The sequence below is a fragment of the Erythrolamprus reginae genome, chromosome 8 (genome assembly GCF_031021105.1).
Source record: "Erythrolamprus reginae isolate rEryReg1 chromosome 8, rEryReg1.hap1, whole genome shotgun sequence".
In the NCBI taxonomy this organism is placed as follows: domain Eukaryota; kingdom Metazoa; phylum Chordata; class Lepidosauria; order Squamata; family Dipsadidae; genus Erythrolamprus; species Erythrolamprus reginae.
In genome coordinates this window covers 22,152,207-22,173,652 of record NC_091957.1, presented here as the reverse complement: position 1 = coordinate 22,173,652, position 21,446 = coordinate 22,152,207, and the positions used below count along the sequence as shown (strand labels likewise).

Genomic DNA, 21,446 nt, shown 5'->3' with positions numbered 1-21,446 from the left:
ATGTGCCCACCACTGAAGAAAAGACAGATAAACGTAAGGATAGAAAAATAGCTGAACATTTTCTCAAATTTTGGAACCGCACCATGCTTTTATTCATGCATTGTACCCTGAAGTCTGGCATGCTAGTAGCATTTTTAAAACAATCCACATTTTCATACTACAGTACTAACGGACCCTTTGTCTGGATAAGACCGAATGCTAAGATACAGTTGGGACGCAGAGTCATCACGTTAAATGCAGATTTCCATTTTGGAATTAGCAAGAAGCACCCCTTGATAGTTGCTTATCTTCCTTATTACATCATTTTGATATTATTATTATTATTATTAATTAGATTTGTATGCCGCCCCTCTCCGTATATATATATACAGTACATATTTCATTCTGTATGCTTTCTGGTTTATTGTTTTTATAAGATGGTTGAGATTCATTTGGCTTGAAGTGGTATAAAGGTTAATCCCAACTACTGCTTCTTACTAGCCAATATGCTCGTGTAATGTTATGTTCCAAATTTAATGTTTTGTCTGTTTTTTTCTTCTTCTTTTCTTTCAGGGAGCATGAGAGAGAAAGAGAAGGGAGAGAGGCCATTCACACAGGTAAGATAATTAAAACGGGTGCTTCAAGATTGATTCATCCTTCCATCCTTCCGAAGTGGGTCAAATGAGGACCCAGATTGCTGGGGGCAATACGCTGACTCTATCAACTGCTTAGAGAGGGCCGTGGAGCACTGAGAAGCGGTATATAAGTCTATTGCTATTGATTCATTCTTCCGAGATGGGTCAAATGAGGACCCAGATTGTTGCGGGGGGCAATATACTGATTCTGTAAACTATTTAGAGAGGCGACAGGGAGCCACAAGCAGAGTGATGAGAAAGAGCCACATGTGGCTTCAGAGCCGCAGATTGCTGACCTCTGGTCTTGTCCTTTACAAAAAGAGTCAGAATCTTCTCTATCACCAAGTAGTTCTTGTTCAGCCCCCACAATTGGGACTAGCAACTTGCATCGTTTTGTGAAGCGGTGATTAGGTGAAACCTTGACTGTGCTTATGATCTGACTTCAGCTTGTAGCTGATTCACTTAAAGACCATAACAGAAAAGGTTCTGAAATGGGTTCAGTTATGCCAGTGCTTCTTAATTATTTTTTGTTACGCGCCCCCCTCTATGAATAAGTAAACATTTCGCGCGCCCCACCAACTCCTATTTGGGCCCCAATGGAATTTTACTGTTATTATTTATTAGAATAGAATAGAATTCTTTATTGGCCAAGTGTGATTGGACACCCAAGGAATTTGTCTTGGTGAAGATCCTCTCAGTATACTGTACATAAAAGAAAAAATATACATTTGTCAAGAATCATGTGGTACAACACTTAATGATTGCCATAGGGGTCAAACAAGCAATGAAGAAACAATCAATATCAATAAAAATCTTAGGATACAAGCAACAAGTTACAGTCATACAGTCCTAAGTGGGAGGAAAAGGGTGATAGGAATGATGAGAAAAAACTATTTATTTTACTTATTCTAAGCTGCAAGAAAAACTATTGGCTGGGGAAGGCTGCTCTACCCACTTACCTGGGAGTAAGTCACACTGAACTCGGGAGCCTGTTTTCAGTTAGGCAGGCCTAGGCTAACATGGTTAGGGTCCCACTTTGAACATAGGGCCAGGCCAGCTTCATCAAGGCGATGTTTTGGGGTTGCCGGCCTGACCCATAAGCGCTGTCTCTGCCGGCAACGACAGTGAATGGTGTGGAAGGAGGCTTTAGGGTGCCATTCGAAGCTTTCACCCAGCTGCAGAGGATAATAATAATTTAATTTATAATAATTTATTAGATTTGTATGCTGCCCCTCTCTGCGGATTCTCCTCCTTGTCCAGTAGCGTGTTTGGCACGCCGTTCATGGCTACCACAGTGCCGCCAAAAACAACAAAAACCCACGCAGCTGCCCCGCCCCGCCTGGCCGCATTCTCTTCCTGGCTCGGAACAGCGTGCAAGTGGGAAAATGCTCCCCGTCTAGGGGAATCGATTGAGAGGGACCACGCCAGTAGTGAGTTGCAGCGAGTACAGCTGGGATTGGGCTTCTGGTGATGGAAAATTGAGATGCGCACGCATTTGCATGCCCCTGATTCGTGCACGCATGAAATTTCACTGTTGCGAATGCACAGCAAGAAAAATCTCATGGCAGGACACACGTGTGAGATTTTGCCGATTTTTGACATATTTTTTACTTCTGCGCATGCTCGGTGGCAAAAAAATCGCCAAAAATTGGCAAAATTATTATTATTGTTGTTATTAATATTAGTATTTAGATTTGTATGCCGCCCTTCTCTGAAGACTTGGGGCGACTCTCCTTGTACGAGATTTAGCTTTGCTACGCATATGCAAAAGCGAAATCTCATGCCGATGGGTGCATATGTCCCCGCAATGATCCTGGAGGGCATGCCAGTAATGGCCAGCAAGTGGAACCCTTGCCTGGAACACGCATATTCCCCGTGGTCACACGTGGCCCCCTGGCATTGCTCTGCGCCCCCCAAAGGGGGGTGCACCCTACTACTTGAGAAGGGCTGAGTTATGCGACAACCTGTTTAACAACCTTGTTGTTAGCAATGAATGAATGAGACAGAAGGAGGCAAAACAGATAATACAGTATATGCTGCTAAAGCCTCAAAAGAGGAAGAAATTGCCAAATCTGTAAAGAAGGGGGATAAAACCTTCTTCAGATATATTAGTGACAAGAAGAAGAAAAACTGCGGCATCAGGAAGCTTAGTACCGGGAATAATACATGCATTAATGGGAATAAGGAGATCGCTGACCATTTCAATAGCTACTTCTGTTCAGTTTTCTCAAAAGACACCTTACAAAATAATACTATAGAGGGATATAGCATTGCTTCCAACTGTACGGATTCAGCTCCAGTGATCTTAGAAGCCGATGTCTTAGAAGAACTTGAACGATTAAAGATAAATAAGGCAATGGGTCCAGATGGCATCCACCCCAGAGTTCTTAAAGAACTCAGATCTGTCATTGCTACCCCTCTGACTGATTTGTTTAACCAATCCTTGTTAACAGGAGAAGTTCCTGAGGATTGGAGAATGGCCAGTGTTGTGCCTATCCACAAGAAGGGCAGTAGAGAAGAAGCTGGTAACTACAGGCCAGTTAGCTTGACATCCGTGATAGTTAAAATTATGGAGACTCTACTCAAAAAGAGGATAAATCAGCACCTAAAAAACAATAACTTATTGGACCCAAATCAGCATGGCTTTACTGAAGGCAAATCATGTCAGACTAATCTCATTGATTTCTTTGACTATGTCACAAAGGTGTTGGATGAAGGTGGTGCCGTGGATATTGCCTACCTGGACTTCAGCAAAGCCTTTGATACGGTTCCACATAAAGAGCTGATAGATAAATTAGTGAAGATTGGACTTAATGCCTGGATAGTTCAATGGATTTGCAGCTGGCTGAAGCGTAGACATCAGAGAGTTATTGTTAACGGCGAGTATTCTGAGCAGAGTCAGGTTACAAGCGGTGTGCCACAAGGGTCTGTTCTGGGTCCTATTCTTTTTAATATGTTTGTGAGTGACATAGGGGAAGGTTTGGTAGGGAAGGTTTGCCTATTTGCCGATGACTCTAAAGTGTGCAATTGGGTTGATATTCCTGGAGGCGTCTGTAATATGGTAAATGATTTAGCTTTACTAGATAAATGGTCAAAGCAATGGAAACTGCAGTTTAATGTTTCCAAATGTAAAATAATGCACTTGGGGAAAAGGAATCCTCAATCTGAGTATTGTATTGGCAGTTCTGTGTTAGCAAATACTTTAGAAGAAAAGGATTTAGGCGTAGTGATTTCTGACAGTCTCAAAATGGGTGAACAGTGCAGTCAGGCGGTAGGGAAAGCAAGTAGGATGCTTGGCTGCATAGCTAGAGGTATAACAAGCAGGAAGAGGGAGATTATGATCCCGCTATGTAGAATGCTGGTGAGACCACATTTGGAATACTGTGTTCAGTTCTGGAGACCTCACCTACAAAAAGATATTGACAAAATTGAACGGGTCCAAAGACAGGCTACAAGAATGGTGGAAGGTCTTAAGCATAAAACGTATCAGGAAAGACTTAATGAACTCAATCTCTATAGTCTGGAGGACAGAAGGAAAAGGGGGGACATGATCGAAACATTTAAATATATTAAAGGGTTAAATAAGGTCCAGGAGGGAAGTGTTTTTAATAGGAAAGTGAACACAAGAACAAGGGGACACAATCTGAAGTTAGTTGGGGGAAAGATCAAAAGCAACATGAGAAAATATTATTTTACTGAAAGAGTAGTAGATCCTTGGAACAAACTTCCAGCAGACGTGGTAGATAAATCCACAGTAACTGAATTTAAACATGCCTGGGATAAACATATACCCATCCTAAGATAAAATAAGAAAATAGTATAAGGGCAGACTAGATGGACCATGAGGTCTTTTTCTGCCGTCAGACTTCTATGTTTCTATGTTTCTTTAAAAAAATAATCTTTATTAATTTTCTACAGTCAAAGCAAACAAAACATACATAGAGAAAAAAGGGAAAAAAATGGACAAATGTGCTTAAAGCATATAAGACGTTAAGTTTCAATAGTAAAGACATAAGTCATCGACCATGTCGTTGACTATCACTGTCGAGCGACCTGATGTTGGGTATTTCTGTCTAGGGTGTGGAATTGTATATTTAATTCTGAGTACTGTATTTGTATTCGTTTTAGACATTTCTGAGGAAGGTACGAGTTCGTTTTTAGGGGTTTTATGTTCTATCGATTTGTGGTGCAGTGTTTCTATATTTTCATTATGTTTGGGTAAGAAAGGAAGAAGTGTCTAGGACTACTTTTCCGTTAGGTTTTTAATGTATTTTTTCTGTTTGAGCCATTTGTACCAATTTTCCCATGTTCTGTAAAATTTGGATTGTTCTGGTCCCAATTGTGTTTGTAAATCAAGGCCTACCCATGAAGGGTATATGGGTGGAAATCTGTTTTTTTTTTTTTAAAAAATAACAGATAAAATTGAGGGGGGAGGGAGGAACTGAAATTTCACATATTCCCCCTTTCTATCCTAGACATGTTTAATCAGAAGTGGTTTGAATTGGCTTCACTTTGTAGCCGGTTGTGGTTGTGGTTTTGGTTGTGGCCATGCAATGGGAACATTTTAAAACAAAGAACTCTCTTTTTGAACATTTTGAAAGACTAAATCTGTGTTAGGAAGGGTCCCTCTGTTGTTACATGTTCCTGGTGTTTGTCAGCAGGTTCTCCGGCCAAAATTAGCCAAATGACCTTTGGGCGATCGAAGACCAAGTGAGCATTTAAACTGGTCACAAAGCATAAAGAACCTTTTCAGGCTGAAAGTTGCTTTGAACAGTGGCCAGAAGGCAAAAAATGGAAGCTGCCAATTTCTTTTAGGAACGAACGTGGGTTCCTGACCTATCTTGATGTTAAAACCCAGATTTAATCAGCTCTCGAGACTCTTTCCAATCCTTACCTCGCGGCTTGTCAGGTTTGGGGATTAAATTTGTGGCTGTGATCCCAGAAATGTGTGTGTGGTTTGGTGTGTCTTTGTATATGTACCCCGCCAGCTGTCTTTTGAACTGTCATTCCGCTTAAAACATCTGGGAGGTATTCCTCCTTTTTTTTATTATATTTAAGCTTTAAAATTTAAACTGAAGTGAAACGCCTTTCAACATATGTTGGGAATATGTGTGTGTGTGTGTGTGTGTGTGTATTTATGTATGTATGTATGTGTGTGTATTTATGCATGTATGTGTAATTTAATACACATACATACATACATACATACATACACTGCTCAAAAAAATAAAGGGAACACTCAAATAACACATCCTAGATATGAATGAATGAAATACTATATTCTCATTGAATACTTTGTTCTGTCCAAAGTTGAATGTGCTGACAACAAAATGAAATTGATTGTCCATCACTGTTGCTTCCTAAGTGGACAGTTTGATTTCACAGAAGTTTGATTTACTTGGAGTTATATTGTGTTGTTTAAGTGTTCCCTTTATTTTTTGAGCAATATATTAGTGATTCAACACAAAAATATGTAACCTTTCCCTGGTGCAGAGCTGAAGGGATTGGATACTGTAGCCTAGAGGATAATTTTCTGCCTTACAAGGCAAAGGTTGCAGGTTCAAGTCGCAGTGGGTATGGCTAGCTGATGAGGCCAAAACAAGGCCGAAATAGATCTATCCTAGTCTCCCTTAATTTTCAAATTCAGCAAAAAAACATGTGGCTCAGCAATTTTAAAAAATATAAAATCTGAAATCTAATACTAAACTAAAACTAACAATCTAAAACCCCAATTTAATTGAAAAACCACTCATTTCTAACAGACCATTTCAAACATACATTCCATTTAACATACATTCATTCAAAGGAAGGGGCTGATGACTAAGTATAATTCTTTATAGTGTCTTATCATATACAACTTCTATATTTTATAATAGAGTTTGATATTTATTTTCTTTTAGCCAATTGTACCACCTATCCCATGTTTTATAAAAGTCTGTTTCGTCTTTGTTCTGAAGTTCCATTTCCGCACCTTGCAATGTTTTCATAACAACATTTAACATAGTTGGTATTAAATCAGTTTTCCAATTTTGCACATAAGCACTTCTAGCAGCAGTGATGATATGGAGAATCAAGTATCTGTCCTCTTTTGTAATTTTCTCTCTAAATATACCCAATAAAAATAACTCAGATCTTAAGTCAATATCTTATTCTATAACTTGTTCTATTATGATTTTAATTTGGTTCCAGAATGGTTTCACCTTGGAGCATGTCCACTAATTTCTTACGTGTAAGTGCAGAGAATTGTTTGTCAATTGAAATTTTTTTCCTGTAATCTTAAAGCAGGGGTCCCCAAACTTGGCAACTTTAAGACTTGTGGATTAACTCCCAGAATTCTCCAGCCAGCTATGCCGGCATGAATTCTTGGAGTTGAAGTCCACACGTCCTTAAATTGCCTTGGTGGCGCAGTGATTAGAGTGCAGTACCGCAAGCTGTTTCTGCTGACTGTTGGCTGTAGTTCACCAGTTCAAATCTCACCAGGCTCAAGGTCGACGCAGCCTTCCATCCTTCCGAGGTGGGTAAAATGAGGACCCAGATTGTTGGGGGGCAAGAGGCTGACTCCTTAAACCGCTTAGTGAGGGCTGTAAAGCACTATGAAGCAGTATATAAGCCTTAAGTGCTATTGCTATTGCCAAGGCTGGGAAACCCCAGTTTAGTTGGCTTGGCACATCCCTGTTTTCGCAACCACAGTGTGGTAACCTGATTTTCATGGTGCGGTTCCAGATAAAATGATTATATTCTTAAATAAAGGATGGTTTTCCCAGTTGCAATGTATGGCTGTGAAGGTTGGATCATAAGGAAGGCTGAGTGCCAAAGAATGGAGGCCTTTGAACTCTGGTGCTAGAGAAGACTCCTGTGAGTCCCTCGGACTGCAAGGGGATCCAACCGGTCAGTCCTAGAGGGGATCAACCCCGACTGCTCTTTAGAAGGCCAGATCCTGAAGACGAAATTCCCATACGGTGGTACCTCTACTTAGGAACTTAATTCGTTCCGTGACCAGGTTCTTAAGTAGAAAAGTTTGTTAGAAGCAGCAATTTTTTCCCATAGGAATCAATGTAAAAGCAAATAATGTGTGCGATTGGGGAAACCACAGGGAGGGTGGAGGCCCTGTTTCCTCCCAGGAGATTCCTAGAGAGGCCCCACGGAGGCTTCTCCCTGCCTTTTCCGGCCATGTTTTCGCTTAAGAGATTTCTAGAGAGGCCCCACAGAGGCTTCTCCCTGCCTTTTCTGGCCCTGTTTCCTCCCAGGAGATTCCTAGAGAGGCCCCACGGAGGCTTCTCCCTGCCTTTTCCGGCCATGTTTTCGCTTAAGAGATTTCTAGACAGGCCCCACAGAGGCTTCTCCCTGCCTTTTCCATCCCTGTTTCCTCCCAGGAGATTCCTAGAGAGGCCCCACGGAGGCTTCTCCCTTTGCAACTAACAACAAAAATAAGGGCCGGTGTGGTTGATATGGACCTTTGTTTCAGGCAAGCAAGCCTATGTAAAATGTAAAAGCAAATAATGTGTGCGATTGGGGAAACCACAGGGAGGGTGGAGGCCCTGTTTCCTCCCAGGAGATTCCTAGAGAGGCCCCACGGAGGCTTCTCCCTGCCTTTTCCGGCCATGTTTTCGCTTAAGAGATTTCTAGAGAGGCCCCACAGAGGCTTCTCCCTGCCTTTTCTGGCCCTGTTTCCTCCCAGGAGATTTCTAGAGAGGCCCCGCGGAGGCTTCTCCCTTTGCAACTAACAACAAAAATAAGGGCCGGTGTGGTTGATATGGACCTTTGTTTCAGGCAAGCAAGCCTACGAATCTTGGCATTTTGGTAGTGTGCGATTTTGACTCCTCTCCTTTGGTGTAATTCTGCGTTCGAAACATCAGCGTTGGGCCAGCAGGGAAGATGCTGTCGGCAATTAAAACCTCTGCAATAAAGGTATTGTAAACATCGTTGAGGCTGATTAAGAGAAGAAGAGGTTTTCCCCGGGGAGGGCGGGAAATGTAGCACTTCCAACCCCTTGTCCTTGCCTGTTGTCTGCCTTGGCAGGATGCGCTCAATAACTGCTCCAGGGTGTGAGGGGAAGCGCTTTCCTAAGAGCGTGGCGTGGAATAGATAAACGTGCGGCTTCCCGGTACAAAAAAACAGGGAGAAAATTCAAGCACGGATGGACAGAAGAGAGAGGGTGAATGAGGGAAGAGCCAAACAGTTTGCTCACTTATCTCTAGATGAAACATACGAGGGTCGCCCAGAACGTAATGCACTACATTTTTTTTGTACAACAATTATTTATTGTACACAAACTTACACACACGAAAGAAGGATGTTTCCTCTACACTCCCTATTTTTCCATGTAATCTCAGTCCCATTCTATGGCCTTCCTCCAGTGAGATACAAGGGCGTGTAGGCCCTGTCGGTACCACTCCTTGTTCTGGCCACGAAGCCATTTCTGCACTGTGCGAATCACCTCTAATGGCCTCCCCCTCTGTGCCCAGCGACTAACCGTACTTCTATCCACTGCAAATTCTCCATAAACTGTACACAAACGTTTGTGAATGTTCCCAACAGTTTTTCTTTCTCTGCAGTGAGAAATTCAATGACGACATGCTGCTTTTAATGTACATCCCTTACAGATGCCATTTCCAAACACCGCTGCAGCTATGCTATCTGTCTGAAGAAATGTAAAATTTACACACGCACTCCTGACAATTCAAATAATGTATATCTAAAATTTAGCATTTGTATCATTACTATGTGGTGCGCTACTTTCTGGCGAACGTCGTAGAATCGTAACGTTGGAAGGGACCTTGGAGGTCTTCTAGTCCAACCTCATATCATCCCAGTCGAATGGGTGGGCAGCAGCTGGTGCACCAAGATGTGCAGCTCCGTAAAAAATTCCAGGATGCGTGCGTAGCTACATGCCCCCGACGCATCCCCCCACTCGATATTTGGCTTCTGTGCGAGGATGCGCAAGAGAGTGAGATTTTGTTTTTCGCCAATTTTTTCTTCTGCGCAAAATATCGGCAAAATCGCTGAAATCTTGCTTTTGTGTGTGTCCTTGCACCATCACTGGGTTATTCCTGTCTCTTTTTGAAAATTTCCAGTGACAGAGCATACGCAGGACCCAGGAGTCAAGCTGTTCTACTGATTCATCCAGTGATCTATCGATCAATGTCAGGAGATTTCTCATTATTTTTAGGTTGATCCTCTTTTTAACAAGCTTCTACCCATTATTGGTTTCCCCCCCTCTGCTCTCTCGTAATTTAGAGAATAAATTAACCCCATCTTTTTTGCGACAACCCCTCAAGTCCTAGAACAGTGATGGTGAACCTATGGCACTGGTGCCACAGGTAGCACGTGGTGCCATATCTATTGGCACATGAGCTGTTGCCCTAGATCAGCTCCAATGGGCATGTGTGTGCCGGCCAGCTGATTTTTGGAATGCACAGAGGATCTGGGAGGGCATTTTTGGCTTCCAGGGAGCCTCAAGGGGGATTGGGGAAGGAAGCTTTTGGAGCTTGGGGAGGGCAAAACATGAGCCTACTGGGCCCAGCAAAAGTTGGGAAACAGGCCGTGCAGAGTGCAGGGGGAGCTGTTTTTGCCCCCCAGGCATTGAATTATAGGTGTGGACACTTGCGCATGCACAATAGTGCACACCCACGCTCTTTCAGCGCCCGAGGAAAAAAAGGTTTGCCATCACTGTCCTAGAAGGTAGTGTTGGAAGAAATATCCATCTTGTTCAGTTTCAAGCCCAGGAGCAAGGCCTTGGACATGACAAAATGGAGGCCGGAGGCTGATTGGAAAGAAGGGCCCATTTGTTGACGAAGCAGAACCACCAAACACATCATGTGTGATTGTGGGCAGCTGACCACATGGAGTTGGGAGTGAGGAGGTTTTATACCATCTCTTGGGCTTTGCACTTGAGCTTCCTGTTCCTGTTGAAGAGCATGTATTCCTTTGACTGTTATAGGGGTTACGCAGAGGTCATAGCTGGCTCTATAGGTTGTCTGAGCTATGTTTGGTTGAAATAGGGAAGGTCTGAAGGTCTTTTGTAAATAGGATGACCCGTTTTTTCTTAACGGGCACAAAATATCTCCTGAGGGCTGGAAGTTTCTGTTTTCCTTAAGATTTTTATTTCTCTTTTAGGGGAAATGCCAAAACCTGATGCAGCATTCCAAGTGTGACCTCACTAGGGCCGTCTAAAGTATTACGATCACTTCTCACGATCTTGATGAAATCCCTCTATTGAAAGTAGGGATGGCATTGGATTTTTTGGCAACTGCAGCTCATTCCTGTCTCATGCTGACTGTATTTGTTTTGCGGGGGGGGGGGATGTGCTACAAGATGCTCTGGAGTATAAGACGCACCTGAGTTTTGGGGGAGGAAAATAAGAAAAAATCTATTTTGCCTACCAACATCCATCTGGCTAGGGTCCTTAGCAAACAGCTTGAAAGAGTTATATTAGCCTTGCAAAGCTCCATTTGAGAGGTTGTTTTCAGCTTTGCAAAGCTCTGTTTGACAGGCTGTTTTTTCAGCCTTGCAGAGCTCCACCTGAGAGGCTGGGCTACATTCAGTGTATAAGATGCATCCAGATTTTCACCCTCTTTTTGGGGGGGGGGAGGTGCATCTTATACTCTGAAAAATACAGTAAGTGGTGATCCGCAAGCACCCCTAAATCCCGCTCACAATCTCCCCCCCCCCACTTTTCTCCCCAAAGGCACCGAAGCAGCACAGACCAGGCTGAGTTCAGGGAAAATCGCCAAAATTCCAAGGCTACGAGCTTCCCTATTGCAACCATTTTCCACTCTCTCAATTTAAGAACTTTTGCGGGAAGAGGAATGGAAACATCCCCCCCACCCCCAATAAACCATTTTGCTTTTTTGGTGGGATGGGGCAGGGAGAAATGGAAAGCAAAGGTTTTTTTTCCTTACCGGTAGTCCTCATTTAATGACTGCCTCGTTTAGTGCCCACTCGCAGATATACAACAAGTATGAAAAAATAACCTTGCAAAGATAGCAACCTTTGCAGGCCTGTACGTATAAATGCCTACCTATTGCCAAGCATCCAAAATTTTGAGCACATGACTGTGGAGGGGGAATGCTGAGGTGGTCGTAAATGCGAGAACCGGTCATAGCTTAGGACAGATTGCATGCGGAGCCATATATGCTGGCACACGAGTAGTTGCCCTAGCTCAGCTCCAATGTGCATGTGTGTGCCGGCCGGCTGATTTTTGGCTCGCACAGAGGCTCTGGGAGAGCGATTTTGGCTTCCAGAGAGCCTCCGGGGGGGAATGGGGGAGGCGTTTTTACCCTCCCTCAGCTCCAGGGAAGCCTTTGGAGCCAGGGAACAGCAAAACACAAGCCTATTGGGTTGGGAAAGCGGCCATTTTTGGCCTCCAAAGGGCCTCTGGGAGGTGGGGGAAGCTGTTTTCGGACTCCCCAGGCATTGAATTATGGGTGTGGGTACTCGCGCATGCACAATAGCATGCACCCACGCTCTTTTGGCACCTGAGAGATGAACAGCTGAGCCATTACTGGCTTAGGGTTTCCAGAGGTTTTATAAAAGGTTTTCGGGAATTGAAACGCTTCGAAAGAATCGCCTGGATTTTGAACCCAAGGGTGAGTGGTCGTGCCCATAAATGCCAGGGCCTTGGGTCGTGTTTTCTTGGGCATCACGCTTTTGGGGTATCTCTAACCGGGAGGGGAGGCTGTAAAAAGGCTGCCTCGAAGCTTCCTGGATGAGAAAAAAACGGTGGCTGTCATCCAAGTTTTTGGCTGCTTTTTCTCTGCGGGAACCGCATGAGTCACCGAGGCGATAGCGGCAGCTTGGGGGCGGCCTTGCTAATTGAACTGTGCCGCCAGCGGACTCGTCATCCGTCTCAGATCTGAGTCCGGCTTCCCCCCTCCTCCCCCCCCCTGCTGAGAAAGCGGATAGGGTCACAGCAGTGGGTCGGAGCGGAAAGAAGAAAGCATAAAGTTGCATTTGCAGTAGGTTAAAAAAAAATAGAAGAAGAAACCAACTGGCTATCGGCGTTTGCAACAGGGGGGCTGCCTAACCCATTATTCTGCTGTTATGATGGTTAATCGCAGTTGGCTAGATGTTGATTTGGCATATTGAGACCATCCCAAGGACCTGAGGATGTTTGAAGGTCGTTTTATTTGTTTGTTTGATTGATTGATTGATATACCGGCCATCTCCGAGGACTTGGGCGGCTTACAACATATAAAAAACAACAAAAACAATAGAAACATAGAAACAGAAGATTGACCGCAGAAAAAGACCTCATGGTCCATCTAGTCTGCCCTTATATTATTTCCTTGTATTTTATCTTAGGATGGATATATGTGTATCCCAGGCATGTTTAAATTCAGTTACTGTGGATTTACCATCCACGTCTGCTGGAAGTTTGTTCCAAGCATCTACTCCTCTTTCAATGAAATAATATTTTTCCCCAACTAACCTCAGATTGTGGCCCCTTGTTCTTGTGTTCACTTTAGTATTAAAAACACTTCCCCCCTGAACCTTATTTTAACATATTTTAACATATTTTAACATATTTAAAGGATTCGATCATGTCCCCCCTTTCCCTTCTGTCCTCCAGACTATACAGACTGAGTTCATGAAGTCTTTCCTGATACGTTTTATGCTTAAGATCTTCCACCATTTTTGCAGCCCATCTTTGCACCTGGCTCAATTTTATCCATATCTTTTTGTAGGTGAGTTCTCCAGAGCTGAACACAGTCTTCCAAATGTGGTCTCAACAGCGCTCTGTACAGTGGGATCACAATCTCCCTCTTCCTGCTTGTTGTACCTCTAGCTATGCAGCCAAGCATTCTATTTGCTTTCCCTACTGCCTGACTGCACTGTTCACCCATTTTGAGACTGTCAGAGTCTCAATAGGTAAATCCAGTGGCAGCTAGATTCGGCTTCTGCGCATGCGCCGAAGCGAAATCTCGTGTGAGCGATTTTCGCTGATATTTTGCCGATACCTTGCTCGCGCATGCCTCTTCACACAAGATTTTGCTTCCGGCGCATGCGTGGAAGCCGAATCTTCCATTCCCGCCCACTGGTCTGCTGGAGCTGTGCATGCAGCTTCATTTTCTCTACCAGAACGCCGTATTGCCCCTTACCAGCTGCAACCCACTACTGATTCCAAATAAAGCTGCCTTTTGCAATTGACTGACGGTGAATTTGTCATGCTGATAGTGTTCAGATCAGGGGTAGGTTCTTCTTACTTTCCTTACCGGTTTGGATCACAATGAAAGTGTTTGTTTCTCTCACAAGCACGTGTCCCGTCATGCAAAATACCCAGAAATGACCCTTTGCACATGTGCTGAAGTCTTTGCAAATGCGCAGAGGGGCTTTTTCCAAACTGTGGTGACCAGGGGACTGGTTCAGGAGCATGAACTGCCAATCATGTTTGTCAGTTCAGCGAGCGGCGGTACATTTCCGCTACCGGTTATACTGTAAAGGACCGATCCAAACCAGTAACAACCCACTACTGGTTCAAACGATGCTCAAATTGTTTGGGGATTGGACCCAAAGTCCCTATTACTATCGGTTCTGTCTTTTTTCTCTTTTGCCATAGCCGTTCTATTTCTATTTGCATGTCTTTTTAAAAAATCTTTTCTCTTCTGCTGACTCGTCCACTATCCAGTGGTTTCTCTTTCCCCTTGTTAAATCTGGCTTTATTGCTGTTATCAAATTTATTTACTACCCATCTCATAAATTCAGGTCGACTTCGTTCCCATCCAGGGCCAGCTGCAGGAAACCTTCATAAACGGTTAACTTTATGTAGGAAGTGCACTGCTCACCACGGCACCTTCTTTCCTATGTGGTGGATGTGTCCCGAAGCTAAACGGCATTGGAGGAAAATTCATAAGCAGGAGCAGGAAATAACAGGAACATCGATAGAGTATACATCTGAATTCTTTTTATTGGGAATTATTAGGAAACAATACCCTACAAATATCTAATATTACATATTGGAACAGTTGCAAGGATCATATATGAGCACCGATGAAAGACTTTCAGAATCTTCTGGGGGAAGGAAATTATATATATCAAAAAATATGACTGTGCTGAGATGGACAGACTAATGATGGAGTTAAATAGACAAAAGGACTCTGAATATCATAATAGAATAGAATAGAATAGGATTCTTTATTGGCCAAGTGTGATTGGACACACAAGGAATTTGTCTTGGTGGACATGCTCTTGGCGTACATAAAAGAAAAAGATACATTTGTCAAGAATCATGTGGATTAAATGGTATGAATGGATAAAGAAAAGAAAAACGACAAGAGAATGTGGGATGGGAATGAAATACTGTATTTTGGGGAGTATAAGATGCACCTTTTTCCTTCCTAAAAGAGGCTGAAAATTCAGGTGCGTCTTATACTCTGAATGTAGCCTTTTCCCCCCAGCCCTAACTAGGTGTAAATGATCTTCCCAGCTCTTACCTTGCAGGCTCTTCCATTGTTTCTCTCCATGAAGAATGTTTTCCAAACTCTTACTTTGTAGGTTTTTTTTCCCATTCTCTACCTGCTCCGAATGTTTTTTTCCAACCCTAACCAGGTGCTAACGATGTTCTCAGCTCTTAGCAGCTTGCAAGCTCTTTCATTGTTACTCTCTCCAAATAAGATGTTTTTTTTTAAGCCCTAACAGGGATAAAATAATGTGCTAAATCTGACCAGACAAAGGATGCTAGCCAGATGAATATCTGGTAGGCACATTTTACCCCACTATTTTCCTCCCCAAAAACTAAGGTGCGTCTTATATTCTGGTGTGTCTTATACTCCCAAAAATACGGTAATCGTCAATAAGGAAAAGTAATGTTCAATGTATAAATTACATAAATATTAATATTAATGTTATTATTATGGATGTAGATCTGTTTAGAAATACAGATGTGGAAAATATGAAAACAATAAAAATAAATATTTTTTTTTAAAAGAAAGTGCATTGCTCGTAATCATAAGCAGAATTCAGTTTCCAGTGCTGTGCCAGTCTGGTAGCGTGGAGTTCCACCGGTGAATGGAACAAAGCAGGAACTTGATTTTGTCAGTTCTGATTCGCGGGGACAAAACGCTGGGTTGTGCTGACTTTGCTCCTGTTTAATCTCCCAGCATGTAAAACCAGCTATTTTAGGATCAAAGCAGGTGAATAACAAAGTGCGTTGGGAAAACGATAGCAAGGATGTCGCAAATAGCCTTCAATTTACAATTTTGTGATCTTAGATTGTGACCTTAAGCTGCTCATCACACAACTATGCTCAATTTTACTAACTTTTTAAAGTTGTTAAGGAAAACCATTGCTTACTATAGGTGTTGCGGAAGCTGAAAATTTCTGATTATTATTTTTTTTGTGCTGGAAATCCCAGATTTAGGTCATGCCTTCTTACTTTGCACCAGGTAATTCTCTTTGCCCCCAACCAGCCCATTTAAGCCCAAGGGCATCAGATGTACCAAAACCTGCAGGACTTTTGTTTTTTCTCTCCAAGGGCTGTCGTTTTGTGTTTGACAGCACTGGGGACAAACTGTTGTTGGCGTCCTACAGCTAAGAAACAACACAATTGCTTTCCATGCTGGGTGGGGCAGATTTCCAGCCGGTAAGGCGGTTGTATAATTAAAACCAGAATAACCGTTTCTCCGGCATTTGCCCTGCGGCATAAAATAAGATCACAGCTTGGGGGGGACCGGCTGCTGGCAATTCACCCGTGGCAGCGTGAAAAATGGAGACGGAACACGATAAGAAACTAATAATTTAGTTTTCGAAGCGCACAGCTTCAGCACCAGGCGAAATTTGTCGTCCTTACTCCGAAAAGCACGCTATCCTTTATTGCCCAAATTATTAATGACCGGAAAAATAAATGACTTTGTAATCAGATTTTTGTGGCTGGGGAGTTTTTCCCTTTCATTTGTGTAAATTCTGAAGCAGGTAGAGAAAAGTTTTTTTTTTCTGGTCTGACAACAGAACTGAATTAAACAAAGAAACAAGTCAGAATATCCTGGTTATTTCCTCGTCTGCAGAGACATGTTTACTTAAGCGATGAGATTGGCCCAGTTTTGAAATGCAGTATTGTCCACAGAGTTTGGATTGAAAATAATGTTTCCCCAGCTTCACAAATTTGAAGACATGCAGATTTCAACTCCCAGAATCACCAGCCAGTCCTCGACCTGCAACCATTGATTCAAAGTTATAACAGGAATGAAAAAAAGTGACTAAAACTTACCCTTGCATTTGGAATCCTGTGTTCAGCTCTGGAGAACTCAGCTACAAAAAGATATGGATAAAATTGAGCAGGTCCAAAGATGGCCTGCAAAAATGGTGGAAGGTCTTAAGCATAAAACGTATCAGGAAAGACTTCATTAACTCCATCTGTAGAGTCTGGAGCATAGTTCCCTCTAAGCTGAGCAGTGAGCAATCGCTCACTTAAAAATCATCATCAACTCAGAGTTTTCCAAACCTGCCCAGAAGCCGAGAGGGAAAGAGTGAGAGGGAAGGAGAGAGAGAGGAAGAGAGGAAGAGAGAGAAACAGATAGAAAAAGAGAGGAAGGAAAAGAGAAAGAAAAAGAATGGGAGTAAGGAAGAGAGAAAGAAAATCAAAATCTAGTTTGAAACTAGCTCAACTATTTAAGTGGCATTTTGATATTGATAGAGTTGCCCTATTATGAGCTCACTGTTATAGACACACAGTACAGTATTTTATTTTGAAATTCTCTGAGGCAAAACAGGGTGGGTTTTTTATTTGTTTGCTTGTTTATTTATTTATTATTTCTGTGCCACCCAGTCCCGAAGGGACTGCCGCTCAGACACTATACTTTTCCGCCCACCCCCCAAAAAAATTAGAGGGAACACTGGTCTGGAGGACAGAAGGGAAAGAGGGGACATGATCGAAACCTTTAAATATGTTAAAGGGTTAAATAAGGTTCAGGAGGGAAGTGTTTTTAATAGGAAAGTGAACACAAGAACAAGGGACCACAATTTGAGGTTAGTTGGGGGAAAGATCAGAAGCAATGTGAGAAAATATTATTTCATTGAAAGAGGAGTAGATGCTTGGAACAAACTTCCAGCAGACTGGGAAATCCACAGGAACTGAATTTAAACATGCCTGGGATAAATATAGATCCCTCCTAAGATAAAATACAGGAAATAGTATAAGGGCAGACTAGATGGACCAGGACGTCTTTTTCTGCTGTCAATCTTCTATGTTTCCCTATGTTTCTATGAGCAAGGCAGCATCCCTGTGTGATCAAAATTCAGCTGGTTATTTCTGATCATTCCAACTTTGGAAAAACTTTTTTAACCTAAACTGTTCCAACTGTCCCTAGTCAAACCAAAAACAATTTTCTTAAGGAATATTCAAGTGATTGAACAATCCAAGACAATCTGTGAAGGAAGAGAGTTTCTAAGTTATTGCTACTGCTGAAGCAATAACTTAGAAATTGCTTCAGTCCCTTAAAAAACAAACCATTTGCTGCATTGCTTCCCATGCACTTGCCAACTTTAAGGTTGCAGGAACTGGGTATGTCTAGTTTAATGAAAAGAAGGACCAGGGGAGACATGATAGCAGTCTTCTAACATCTCAGGATCTGCCACAAAGAAGAGGGAGTCAACCTATTCTCCAAAGAACTTGAGGGTAGGACAAGAAGCAATGGGTGGGAACTACACAAGGAGAGAAGCAACTTAGAACTAAGGAGAAATGTCCTGACTATTAGAACAATTAATCAGTGGAACAGCTTGCCTCCAGAAGTTGTGAATGGTCTAGACTCTAAAGCTATAAGTTTTAAAGATTTTGGATAACCATTTGAAGCAGTATACGGTCTCCTGCCTAAGCAGGAGGTTGGACTAGAAGACCTCCAAGGTCCCTTCCAACTCTGTTGTTGTTGTTGTTATTATTAACTTCTTTTCTCCCCTTGAGTTCTTAATCCAGGGCCGGAGTAGGCAAAGTTGGCTCTTCTATGATTTTTGGACTTCAACTCCCAGAATTCAGGAGCAAATCATGCTAGCGCAGGAATTCTGGGAGTTGAAGTCCATATGTCATAGAAGAGCCAACTTTGCCTACCTCTGATCCAGGGGATGCAATGTTGTTGGTGAAATTGGGGTGTCTCTTTTGCTAACCTTCCACCGCTTAAGCGGCACCAGCTGCATCCAAAGTTGACCCAGGGCCACCACGAAAATTTACTCTGAAATATTGTGTTGGCCAAGGAAAAGCTTGGGTAGAAAAATTTATTTATTTAATTTATTTTACAGTATTTATTTGTTTTGTCCAATACACAGTGATGGTTTTAGTGGGTGTATACATATATATATATACACATAGTAAAATACATGATGAAGGTTATAGAGGAGATACTCATAGTAAAATATATCTAAGAAATAATAGAAAAGAAGGTATAGTAATACAGTAGAACATATCAATGAAAGAAAAGAAGAAGAGATATAGGAATAGAAGAAAGGTATAGGAGATATAAGAGAGCAATAGGACAGGGGACGGAAGGCACTCCAGTGCACTTGTACTCGCCCCTTACTGATCTCTTAGGAATCTGAATAGCTCAACTGTAGATAATCTTAGGGTAAAGTGTTGGGGGTTTGGGGGTGACACTATGGAGTGAAAGAGCTTTCAAGCCAGTAAGAGCTGGCACATCGTTAGAACCTGGAAAGAAACATTCGGAGCAAGTAGAGCAATGGAAAAAAAACCCTGCAAAGACTTAGGGCTTGGAAAACATTCTTCACAGAGAGTAACAATGAAAGGGCTTGCAAGCCGGTAAGAGCTGGGAACATTATTATCACTTGGTTAGGGCTGGAAACAAACATTAAGAGCAAATAAAGCAATTAAAACCCCCCTGTAAAGACAGGGTTTGGAAAACTTTCTTTACAGAGAGGAAAAATGAAAGAGCTTGCAAGCGGGTAAGAGGTGGGAACAACGTTAGCACCTGGTTAGGGATGGAAAGAAACTTATTCGGAGCAAGTTAGAGCAATGAAAAAAGCCCTGCAAAGACTTGGGGCTTGGAAAGCATACTTCACAGAGAGAAACAATGAAAGAGCCTGCAAGGTAAGAGCTGGGAAGATTGTTAGCAGCTACTTGGGGCTGAAAAAAAAGCTACATTCAGAGTATAAGACACACCCAAATTATTAGCCTCTTTTAGGGAGGAAAACGTATAAAGTCTTATACTCCAAAACATACAGTATCTTTTGGTATATGTATAAATATTGATGCTCTACTCTGCAGTGGTCCATGCAGAATGTCCCAAAGGACCCTTTATTTATTTTATTGTATTTGTCAAATACATATTGGTAGTATACAAAGATATAACAATGTTTATATACATGATACTAGTAAGAGAGCAACATGAGGACGGGACGGAAGGCACGCTGGAGCACTTATGCACACTCCTTACCGACCTCTTAGGAATCAGGAGAGGGTCAAGAGTGGATAGCATCAAGGTAAAGTTTGGGGGGTTACGTGAAAATACTACAGTCAGGTAGTAAGTTCCATGCATCAACTACACAATGGATAGTCTAAGGGTAAAGTTTTGGGGGTTAGTTAGATACTACAGAGTCAGGTAGTGAGTTCCAGGCATCAACTACCCGGTTACTGAAGTCGTATTTCCTGCATTCGAGTTTGAAGCGGTTTACTTTATGTTTGTATCTGTTGTGTACTCGTGTGTTGTTGTGGTTGAAACTGAAGTAGTCGTTGACAGGAAGGACATTGTAGCAGATGATTTTACGGCCTATGCTTAGGTCGCATTGAAGCTGACGTAGTTCTAAGCTTTCTAAACCTAGGATTGTTTTCGGCTACATGCTGCAATTTTCTGGGGCGCTGTGGATTTCTTGCCCCTTGGATGGTGTCAATTATCTGTTCCATTTTCGCTTCTCTTCACTGGCTGGCTTGAGTTTTTAGATCCTAAGGAGGGGGGGGGGGATCTTTTTCAACAGCTGTACCGCAGTGGTAAACTCCAAACGAACAGGAGATATTTTTGTTTTTCTCAGCAGGCTGCAAAAAAAAATGTCTCGGTGTTTTGCGTCATCTGCCTTCAAGCTACCAGGATTCGAATTTGAATAAATATCGAACACTTCTGGGTGTTGGAAGGACAAAAGCGAATGAAAGGAGGAAGATTCAGGCGAGCAGGTTTGACCGGCAGAGCTGACCTGAATCCTCAGATGACACAAGGAAAAGATTCCAAAAGCAGAGGATCAGATCTGCATTAAAAAGAGCCAAAATAAAGAGCATTAAAAAGAGTCAAAAGCATCTGAGTGGCGCTTTTAAGCCCCTTCCAACTCAAACGTTAGCTAGCAAAGGTTGAAGGTTACACAGCCTTACCGGGAGTCACATTAACAGACTAACAGAACTGGAAGGGACCTGGAGGTAATCTAGTCCAACCCCAACTCAAGCAGAAGAGCTACACCGTTTCTGACAGATGGCAGTCCAATCTCTTCTTGAAAGCCTCCAGTGAGGAAGCTCCCACAACTTCTGAAGGCAACGTCTGTTCCATGGGTTGATTGCTCTCGCTGTCAGGAAATTCCTCTTTATTTCCAGGTTGAATCTCTCCTTGGTCAGTTTCCATCCATTATAATTCCGTGTCTAGCCTTCAAGTGCCTTGGAAAACAGCTTGACCCTCTCCTCTCTGGGGAGATCCCTTAAATATCGGAAGATTCTATAATAATGATAAGAACAGAGTTGGAAGGGACCTTGGAGGTCTTCTAGTCCAACCCCCTGCTTAGGCAGGAAACCATACATGACTTCAGACAGATGCTTATCCAACATCTGCTTAAAAACTTCCAGTGTTGGGGCATTCACAACTTCTGGTGGCAAGCTGTTCCACTGATTAATTGTTCCGACTGTCAGGAAATTTCTCC

General features: G+C 42.6%; 1 long non-coding RNA gene across 1 annotated transcript; it reads left to right on the top strand.

The window, feature by feature from the left end:
* Positions 1-550: 550 nt before the first annotated feature.
* On the top strand, positions 551-20,801 carry LOC139171246 (uncharacterized). The gene is made up of 2 exons (XR_011559724.1): positions 551-596; positions 20,580-20,801. It is a non-coding gene; the product is annotated as an uncharacterized lncRNA (long non-coding RNA).
* The last annotated feature ends 645 nt before the right edge of the window (positions 20,802-21,446 follow it).